Here is an 11,504-nt window from a genome sequence, read left to right as displayed (position 1 = left end):
AGTGCATATAGGCCTTACACACTTCACTATGAACTGTTGATACCTCCCTGCTGGCTGCTTGGTTTCTCTGGTGAACCTGCTGCTTTCCCGTAGAGGGTAGAGAGTAGACATTTGCAGCTATGGGGTTTGATCACACTGAGCAATGCACATCCCCGTTCAGCTCTGCATGTCATAAAGCTGTCAACAGGTTACAAGACAAACTACCAGAGAACTCTTAAACCTGTGTCTACCAAAAATGAGGCCCCAGCCCTCAAATACCCATATCACAACCCCTGCAGTCAGTATGGTTAAACAGCCCTCCCTCCACCCCCTCCTCTCCCCCTTCCATTCCCCCCTGCAACGTGTGTAAAATTAGGATTGGGGCCAGTGGCCCGGGTCATCTGCTCTCTGTAATGCATTTCCACGCTTGACTCTCGTTAGTCACATTTACAGGGTGCTGTCTGCTCGCTGGGTTAGTAGTGTTAAAGTACACTTGACTTGCTGTAATACCGATTGCACCTGGGTGGCTAAAGCACTACTGTCACGACTCCTACCGTAGGTAGCTCCTCCTCCTGTTCGGGTGGCGCTCGGCGGTCGTCGCGCCGGCTACTAGCTGCCACTGATTTCCTTTTCCCCCTTTTTGTTGATTGTGTGCACCTGTTTTTGGTTTGGGCTGATTAGCTGGGCTATTTTAGCCAGGAGGCCCATGCTCTGTGTGCGGGATTTGTTTGGTACTGTATTGCTTGTGTATGCACGCTCATTTGTATTTTTGAAGTGCGAGTGCGTATGTTGCGCCGACCTGTTTTGTCCCATGTTTGGGCACGTTGGTTTTGGTGTGCGCTCTAGTTCGCTGTTGGGCGGCTTGTGTTTTGCCGTTGTGTGTTAAATAAATAACACTACCCTGCATTCTCTGTCTCCTGCTCCTGACTCTGCACCCACTATGCCCTAGCGTTACAGAATCCCGCACCAGATCCTGATGGAGTCAGCAGGAGCAGCTGCCAACCCCCTACCCTCGATGGAGGAACGTGTTCTCCATCACCATCAGTTCTCCATCGGATCGGATCGGCGATGGATCAGATGATGGAGAGGATGGACCGTTGGGAGAGGAGTGGCCTCCTCTCCCCACCTCCAGCTCCTCCGACTAATCCGCCTCCTTCCCCCCTTCATCCGGCTCCGGCGCGCTTCGTCTTGCGCTCCCGAGGGAGTATGATGGAGAGGCGGCTGGGTGCCAGGGATTTCTGCTCCAGCTCTAGCTGTACCTGGCCACCGTGAGACCTACTCCCTCGGGGGAGGAGAGTGAGTGCCCTCGTTTCCTGCCTGAAGGGCCGAGCTCTGGAGTGGGCCAACGCAGTCTGGAACAGTCCGGACTCGTCGAGGGATCACTACCCAGAGTTCACCCATCGAGGGCTGTATTCGATCATCCTCCAGAGGAGAGAGCGCGCGGGAGCGCTGGAGTTCCGGACCTTGGCTGCTGGGGCGGGGTGGAACGACAGGGCCCTGATGGACCATTACCGGTGTAGTCTCCGGGAGGACGTCCGCAGGGAGCTAGCGTGTCGAGACAACACTCTCTCTCTCGACGAGCTCATCGACATGTCGATTCGACTGGACAATCTGCTGGCTGCCCGCGGGCGTTCTGAAAGGGTCCTGTCTGTTCCACCTCCGTGCACTCCCGCCCCTATTCCTATGGAATTGGGGGGCTGTGCCGAGGGGTACCGGAGGAGGTGGCTCCTCCTGCACCAGCTGTGGTCGGAGAGGACACACGGCCGACCGGTGCTGGAGGAGTCAGTCTGGGAGTGGAGAGGGCAGGCAGAACCTTCTCGGTCACCCCAGGTGAGTCAGCATCAAACTCACCAGAACCCCCTGTCGGTCACATGTTCGTTGAAATATTTTTTCAGATTTTTTTCCCTCTTCCCAGCATAGGGCGTTAGTCGATTCAGGCGCAGCTGGGAACTTTATGGATCGCGGACTCGCCATTAAGCTGGGTATTCCGCTAGTGCCGATAGATCCCCTCTTCCCCGTGCACTCCCTAGATAGCCGGCCATTAGGGTCAGGGTTGGTCAGGGAGGCCACGGTTCCACTGGACATGGTAACGCAGGGGAATATAAGGAACGGATTAGTCTCTTCCTTATCGACTCACCTGGGTTTCCGGTGGTGCTGGGGGTTCCCTGGCTGGCTAAACCAATCCCCGGTTTTCGTGGAGACAGGGGGTTCTCCAGGGGTGGTCAGAGGAGTGTTCAGGAAGGTGTAGGAGTGTTTCCATCGTGCCACGTCGGTGGATAGTCCATACCAGGTTTCCACTGTGCGAATCCCCCCTGAATACGCCAATTTGGCGATCGCTTTCTGTAAGAAGAGGGCGACCAAATTACCACCTCATCGACAGGGGATTGTGCGCTAGATCTCCAGGTAAACGCTGTACTTCCCAAGAGTCACGTGTACCCTTTGTCACAGGAGGAGACGTTGGCTATGGAGACATATGTCACGGAATCTCTGAGACAGGGGTTCATTCGGCCCTCCATTTCACACCCACCCTCCTCGAGTTTCTTTTTTGTGAAGAAAAAGGAGGGAGGTCTGCGTCCGTGCATTGATTACAGAGGTCTAAATTCTATTACGGTGGGGTTTACTTACCCGCTACCTCTGATCGCTACGGCGGTGGAATCATTTCACGGCGCAAGGTTCTTCACAAAACTGGACCTCAGGAGCGCGTATAACCTGGTGCGTATCAAGAAGGGAGACGAGTGGAAAACCGCATTTAGTACCACATCGGGCCATTAAGTACCTCGTCATGCCGTATGGGTTAAAGAATGCTCCAGCCGTCTTTCAATCCTTTGTAGACGAGATTCTCAGGGACACTGCACTGGCAGTGGCGTGATTGTCTATATCGATGATATTCTGGTATATTCCGCCACCCGCGCCGCGCATGTGTCTCTGGTCCGCAAGGTGCTTGGGAGACTGCTGGACCATGACCTATACGTCAAGGCTGAGAAGTGTTTGTTCTACAAACGAGCCGTCTCCTTCCTGGGTTATCGCATTTCCACCACGGGGGGTGGTGATGGAGTGTGACCCCGCGTTATTGCCGTGCGTAATTGGGCCGACTCCAACCACGGTGAAGGAGGTGCAGTCGGGTTCTTAGGGTTTTGCCAATTACTACACGGAGGTTTGATCCGGGGTTTTGGCCAGGTAGCGGCTCCCATTACTCACTGCTGAGGGGGGCCGGTGCGTTTGCGATGGTCGACAGAGGCGGACAGAGCCTTCAAGAGGTTGAAGGCGCTTTTCACCGATGCACCCGTGTTGGCGCAACCCGGACCCCTCTCTAGCCTTCATAGTGGAGGTGGACGCATCCGAGGCTGGGGTGGGTGCCGTGCTGGTCACAGCGCTCGGTACCGGGGTACGCCACTAAACTCCGCCCCTGTGCTTTTTTTTTCGAAGAAGCTCGGTCCGCGGAGCGTAACTAGATGATGTGGGGGACTGGGAGTTGTTAGCGGTGGTAAAAGCCCTGAGGGTGTGGAGACAGCTGGCTTGAGGGGGGCTAAGGCACCCCTTTCTCATCTGGACCGACCATCGGAACCTGGAGTATATCCGGGCAGCTAGGAGACTGACCTCCACGTCAGGCAAGGTGGGCCATGTTCTTCATCCGGTTCAGGTTTACTATTTCCTACAGACCGGGCTCCCTGAACACGAAGGCCGACGCGCTTGTCCCATCTCTATGACACAGAGGACCGGCCCATCGATCCAACTCCCATCATTCCGGCGTCTAGGCTGGTGGCACCGGTGGTATGGGAGGTGGACTCGGACATCGAGCGGGGTGTTAAGGGTGGAACCTGCACCTTCACAGTGTCCCACGGGTCGCTTGTACGTGCCGCTTGGTGGTTCGGGATCAATTGATTCGGTGGGCCCACACTCTAAAACCCTCTTCGGGTCATCCAGGTGTGGCGAGGACAGTGCGGGGTCTCAGGGGGAAGTACTGGTGGCCCACCTTGGCTAAGGACGTTAGGGTCTACGTCTCTTCCTGTTCGGTATGCGCCCAGAGTAGGGCTCCTAGGCACCTTCCGAGAGGGAGTTACAGTCCCTCCCCGTTCCACAACGGCCATGGTCGCACCTGTCAGTGGACTTCTTCCTGACCGATCTCCCCCGTCTCAGGGGAACACTACGGTCCTGGTTGTTGTGGATCGGTTTCAAAGTCCTGCCGTCTCCTCCACCCGTTGCCCCGGTCTCCCTACGGCCCTACACAGCTGCGGAGGCCCTATTTACCCACGTCTTCCAGCACTACGGGGTGGTCGGAGGACATTGTCCTCTGATCGAGGGTCCCAGTTCACGTCCATGGTATGGAAGGCGTTTATGGAACGTCTGGGGGTCTCGGTCAGCTTGACCTCCGGTTATCACCCTGAGAGTAATGGGCAGGCGGAGAGGGTGAACCAGGAGGTGGGCAGGTTTCTGCTGTCGTATTGCCAGGACCGGCCAGGGGAGTGGGCTAGGTACATCCCATGGGCAGAGTTGGCCCAGAACTCACTCCGCCACTCCTCTACTAACCTATCACCCTTCCAGTGTGTTTTGGGTTACCAACCGGTCCTGGCACCATGGCACCAGAGTCAGACCGAGGCTCCTGCGGTGGAGGAGTGGGTGCAGCGCTCCAAGGAGACATGGAGAGCCGTCCAGGAATCCCTGAAACAAGCCAGTGGACGGCAGAAGAGGAGCGCTGACCGCCACCAGCAGTGAGGCCCCCGTGTTCGTACCGGGGGACAGGGTCTGGCTCTCGACCCGGAACCTGCCCCTCCGCTTGCCCTGCCGGAAGCTGGGGCCGCAGTGTGTAGGGCCCTTCAAAGTCCTGAGGAGGATAAACGAGGTGTGTTATAGGTTGCAACTTCCTTCCTATTACCGTATTAACCCCTCGTTTCATGTGTCTCTCCTCAGGCCGGTGGTAGCTGGTCCCCTGCAGGAAGGTGATGGTGCCGGAGGTCCCTCCACCCACCTCTGGACATCGGGGGGGTCCCTGGCGTACACCATACGGTCCATTCTGGACTCGAGACGCCGGGTGAGGGGCCTGCAGTACCCTCGTGGACTGGGAGGGGTACGGCCCGGAGGAGAGGTGCTGGGGTACCGGTGGGGGACGTCTTGGACCCATCCCTGTTGAGGGATTTCCATCGCCTCCACCCGGATCGCCCTGCGCCTCGCCCTCCGGGTCGACCTTGAGGCCGGTGTCGGCGTGCTGCGGGAGCCGCGCGTCGGGGGGGGGGGTACTGTCACGACTCCTACCGTAGGTAGCTCCCCCTCCTGTTCGGGTGGCGCTCGGCGGTCGTCGTCGCCGGCCTACTAGCTGCCACTGATTTCCTTTTCCCCCTTTTTGTTGATTGTGTGCACCTGTTTTTGGTTTTGGGGCTGATTAGCTGGGCTATTTTAGCCAGGAGGCCCGCCTGCTTCTGTGTGCGGGATTGTTTGGTACTGTATTGCTTGTGTATGCACGCTCATTTGTATTTTTGAAGTGCGAGTGCGTATGTTGCGCCGACCTGTTTTTGTCCCATGTGTTTGGGCACGTTGGTTTTGGTGTGCGCTCTAGTTCGCTGTTGGGGGCGGCTTGTGTTTTGCCGTTGTGTGTTAAATAAATTAAACACTACCCTGCATTCTCTGCCTCCTGCTCCTGACTCTGCAACCCACTACGCCCTAGCGTTACAACTACACTGGACATGTCTAAAAGAGTCTTGAAAAAAACAGATAGAACCAGAAAGCACTAGATTCTAAAAGTCTGAAAACACCAGAAAGAACCAGAAAGCACTAGATTCTAAAAGTCTGAAAACACCAGAAAAAAACTGAAATCCCCTAGATTCTAAAAGTCTGAAAACACTAGAAAGAACCAGAAAGCACTAAAAGTGTAAATACATTTTAAAAAAACACTAGAATATTCAAGCACCAGAAACATAAAGCAGTAGAATCTGCCTGTAACATGTACCAAGGTAGTTTGAGGCCCAAATGCATGAATTGTGCTTCTACATGTACAGTGGGGGGAAAAAAGTATTTGATCCCCTGCTGATTTTGTACGTTTGCCCACTGACAAAGAAAGGATCGGTCTATAATTGAAATGGTAGGTTTATTTGAACAGTGAGAGACAGAATAACAACAAAAATATCCAGAAAAACGCATGTCCAAAAATGTTATACATTGATTTGCATTTTAATGAGGGAAATAAGTATTTGACCCCTCTCTCAATCAGAAAGATGTCTGGCTCCCAGGTGTCTTTTCTACAGGTAACGAGCTGAGATTAGGAGCACACTCTTAAAGGGAGTGCTCCTAACCGCAGCTTGTTACTTGTAAAAAAGAACACCTGTCCACAGAAGCAATGAATCAATCAGATTCCAAACTCTCCACCATGGCCAAGACCAAAGAGCTCTCCAAGGATGTCAGGGACAAGATTGTAGACCTACACAAGGCTGGAATGGGCTACAAGACCATCGCCAAGCAGCTTGGTGAGAAGGTGACAACATTTGGTGCGATTATTCGCAAATGGAAGAAACACAAAAGAACTGTTAATATCCCTCGGCCTGGGGCTCCATGCAAGATCTCACCTCGTGGAGTTGCAATGATCATAAGAACGGTGAGGAATCAGCCCAGAACTACACGGGAGGATCTTGTCAATAATCTCAAGGCAGCTGGGACCATAGTCACCAAGAAAACAATTGGTAACACACTACGCCGTGAAGGACTGGAATCCTGCAGCGCGCGCAAGGTCCCCCTGCTCAAGAACATTTACATTTACATTTAAGTCATTTAGCAGACGCTCTTATCCAGAGCGACTTACAAATTGGTGCATTCACCTATATATCCAGTAGAAAAAACACTTTACAATAGTGCATCTAAATCCTTTAAAGGGGGGGGGGGTTAGAAGGATTACTTTATCCTATCACAGGTATTCCTTAAAGAGGTGGGGTTTCAGGTGTCTCCGGAAGGTGGTGATTGACTCCGCTGTCCTGGCATCGTGAGGGAGATTGTTTCCACCATTGGGTGCCAGAGCGGCGAACAGTTTTGACTGGGCTGAGCGGGAACTGTGCTTCCTCAGAGGTAGGGAGGCGAGCAGGCCAGAGGTGGATGAACGCAGTGCCCTTGTTTGGGTGTAGGGGCCTGATCAGAGCCTGAAGGTACGGAGGTGCCGTTCCCCTCACAGCTCCGTAGGCAAGCACCATGGTCTTGTAGCGGATGCGAGCTTCAACTGGAAGCCAGTGGAGGAGAGCGGAGGAGCGGGTGACGTGAGAGAACTTGGGAAGGTTGAACACCAGACGGGCTGCGGCGTTCTGGATGAGTTGTAGGGGTTTGATGGCACAGGCAGGGAGCCCAGCCAACAGCGAGTTGCAGTATCCAGACGGGAGATGACAAGTGCCTGGATTAGGACCTGCGCCGCTTCCTGTGTGAGGGCAGGGTCGTACTCTGCGAATGTTGTAGAGCATGAACCTACAGGATCGGGTCACCGCCGTGATGTTAGTGGAGAACGACAGGGTGTTGTCCAGGATCCACGCCAAGGTTCTTAGCACTCTGGGAGGAGGACACAAGGGAGTTGTCAACCGTGATGGCGAGATCATGGAACGGGCAGTCCTTCCCGGGAGAAGAGCAGCTCCGTCTTGCCGAGGTTCAGCTTGAGGTGGTGATCCGTCATCCACACTGATATGTCTGCCAGACATGCAGAGATGCGATTCGCCACCTGGTTGTCAGAAGGGGGGAAAGGAGAAGATTAATTGTGTGTCGTCTGCATAGCAATGATAGGAGAGACCGTGTGAGGATATGACAGAGCCAAGTGACTTGGTGTATAGCGAGAATAGGAGAGGGCCTAGAACAGAGCCCATATACATGCCCGTCTGGAGTTTGCCAATGAACATCTGAATGACTCAGAGGACAACTGGTGAAAGTGTTGTGGTCAGATGAGACCAAAATGGAGCTCTTTGACATCAACTCAACTCGCCGTGTTTGGAGGAGGAAGAATGCTGCCTATGACCCCAAGAACACCATCTCCACCGTCAAACATGGAGGTGGAAACATTATGCTTTGGGGGGTGTTTTTCTGCTAAGGGGACAGGACAACTTCACCACATCAAAGGGATGATGGACGGGGCCGTGTACCGTCAAATCTTATGTGAGAACCTCCTTCCCTCAGCTAGGGCATTGAAAATGGGTCGTGGGATGGTATTCCAGCATGACAATTATCCAAAACACATGGCCAAGGCAACAAAGGAGTGGCTCAGGAAGAAGCACATTTAAGGTCCTGGAGTGGCCTAGCCAGTCTCCAGACCTTAATCCCATAGAAAATCTGTGGAGGGAGCTGAAGGTTCGAGGTTGCCAAACGTCAGCCTGGAAACCTTAATGACTTGGAGAATATCTGCAAAGAGGAGTGGGACAAATCCCTCCTGAGATGTGTGCAACCTGGTGGCCAACTACAAGAAACGTCTGAACCTCTGTGATTGCCAACAAGGGTTTTGCCACCAAGTACCTACCTCTTTAAGGAATACCTGGGATAGGATAAAGTAATCCTTCTACCTCTACCCCCCCCCCCAAAAAAAAAGAGATATAGATGTACTATTGTAAAGTGGTTGTTCCACTGGATATCATAAGGTGAATGCACCAATTTGTAAGGTCGCCTCTGGATAAGAGCGTCTGCTAAATGACGTAAATGTAAATATACTAAGTCATGTTTTGCAGAGGGGTCAAATACGTATTTCCCTCATTAAAATGCAAATCATTTTCTAACATTTTTGACATGCGTTTTTTCTGGATTTTGTTGTTTTATTCTGTCTCTCACTGTTCAAATAAACCTACTATTAAAATGATAGACTGATCATTTCTGTGTAAGTGGGCAAACGTACAAAAATCAGCAGGGGATCAAATACTTTTTCCCCACACTGTACATTGCTTGATCTCTGGGGTTTTAGGGCTCTGTTTTCTGTATAGCACTAAATACATTTGATTGATTGATTGATTGATTGATTGAATTGACTAATTGTTTAGGTTTTCATTTCTGTGACCTCATGACCTTCACAGTTTACAATCTGATAACTGATCAAAGTAAACATGGCTTCGATTCCCACGGGGGGCCAGTACAAAAAAAAAAAAAAAATTCATGAAATGAAATGTATGAACTGTATTCACTACTGTAAGTCGCTCTGGATAAGAGCGTCTTGCTAAATGACTCAAATGGTAAATGTAAATGCTTCAGTAATATGGGTAACACCAGTGACAGTCGACAGGGCAAGTTAACACTGACATTTCTCACACAGTCATGTAGAACCTGCTTTACAAGCTGTATCAGGGCTGTGTACATGTATGAATTACGTCAGTCAGAAGGGCTGCTCACTTAACCTCCATTATACCACTCATGCCTTGTCTGATAGGTTTGAGTCAGGGCCTAGGGGCTCAGAGGGCCAGGGAGGGGCCAGCCTGGGCCAGGAGGGACCAGGAGGGGCCTGGAGGGGGCTGGTGAGTGATGTGAGAGAGTATGGAGAGCCTCACTGTGAGGTTTGTGTTAGCCTGATTACTGTTTATTTGGCTGTTAGTCTGACAGGGAACACAGTGGACAGGCACACGCATGCATAGACGCACACAGAAACACACCACACACACATGCACGCACGCCTGCACGATCACACACACACTCACACCACACACACAAACACAAATGCACGTACATGCGCACACACAAACACACACACACAGCACTGACAGGCTGTTTTCAGAAGGTCCCGTGCAGCACGAACCCAAACATACTGGGGGTCACACACCCTCACCCCTCCAACCAGAGCCCAGAGACTAAAGAGGTTCTCGCTCAACCAGACCTGCTTAATAAATTCAGAAGCACATATGAAAAAATAATGTTTTTTGTCTTTCATGGCACCAGATACATTCTCTACATGTTTTTAAAGAGGGGACTTTCCAGACTCTTTCCTCAGAATTCATTCTGTTGAAGATTCATTAAAGATTCATCATCCCAGACATGCACGTGTAAACAATCGTCTTGAAAACATCACATGCTGTTCCACCACACACACACACACAACACACACACACACACACACACACACACACACACACCACACACACACACACACACACACACACACACACACACACACTGACTTGCTCAAGATGGTATACTACGCACATGAGCACACACTTGCATGTACACTACGAACCCGTCTAAATACAGACACTTGCATGTACACTACGAACTAGTCTAAATACAGACACTTGCATGCATGTACACTACGAACTAGTCTAAATACAGACACTTGCATGTACACTACGAACTAGTCTAAATACAGACACTTGCATGTACACTACGAACCCGTCTAAATACAGACACTTGCATGTACACTACGAACTAGTCTAAATACAGACACTTGCATGTACACTACGAACTAGTCTAAATACAGACACTTGCATGTACACTACGAACCCGTCTAAATACAGACACTTGCATGTACACTACGAACTAGTCTAAATACAGACACTTGCATGTACACTACGAACCCGTATAAATACAGACACTTGCATGTACACTACGAACCCGTCTAAATACAGACACTTGCATGTACCCTACGAACCCGTCTAAATACAGGACACTTGCATGTACACTACGAACCCGTATAAATACAGACACTTGCACCCTCACATGTTCCTTGCCTAACACATAAGCTCACAGACACACAGCCGTGCATAAATGAACGCAGACATGGCCACGCACACAATTTCCTATGACATTCTGCATTATACCATCTGCAGGTCATGCCCTCTCCCTCCCCTTTAGTCTTGGTACAAGGAACTCTACACACTCACACACACACACACACACACACACACTACAGTATACACACACTACAGTATAAACACTGCTTAAGAGGTCAATGCTGTTCGGTCTGCTGGTCACACACCCACACCCTTCCCCACCATGTCCTACTCTCTACCCCCCCCCCCCCCTCCCTCTCCCCCCCACCATGTCCTACTCTCTACCCCCACCCCCTGCCCTCTCCCGCCACCATGTCCTACTCTACTCTCTCTACCCTCACCCCCCCCCTGTCCTCTCCCCCACCATGTCCTACTCTCTACCCCACCCCCCCCCCTGTCCTCTCCCCCACCATGTCCTACTCTCTACCCCCACCCCCTGTCCTCTCCCCACCATGTCCTACTCTCTACCCCCCACCCCACCCCCCCCCTGCCCTCTCCCCACCATGTCCTACTCTCTACCCCACCCCCTGTCCCTCTCCCCCACCATGTCCTACTCTCTACCCCCACCCCCACCCCCTGTCCTCTCCCCCACCATGTCCTACTCTCTACCCCCCCCCCCCCTGTCCTCTCCCCCCACCATGTCCTACTCTCTACCCCCCCCGTCCTCTCCCCCACCATGTCCTACTCTCTACCCCCCACCCCCTGCCCTCCTCTCCCGCCACCATGTCCTACTCTCTACCCCCACCCCCTGTCCTCTCCCCCCCCATGTCCTACTCTCTACCCCTACCCCCAACCCTTAGTCCTCTCCCCCCACCATGTCATACTATCTACCCC

Source organism: Salmo trutta, unplaced genomic scaffold, assembly GCF_901001165.1.
Source record: "Salmo trutta unplaced genomic scaffold, fSalTru1.1, whole genome shotgun sequence".
In the NCBI taxonomy this organism is placed as follows: Eukaryota; Metazoa; Chordata; class Actinopteri; order Salmoniformes; family Salmonidae; genus Salmo; species Salmo trutta.
This window is presented reverse-complemented; position numbering follows the sequence as displayed.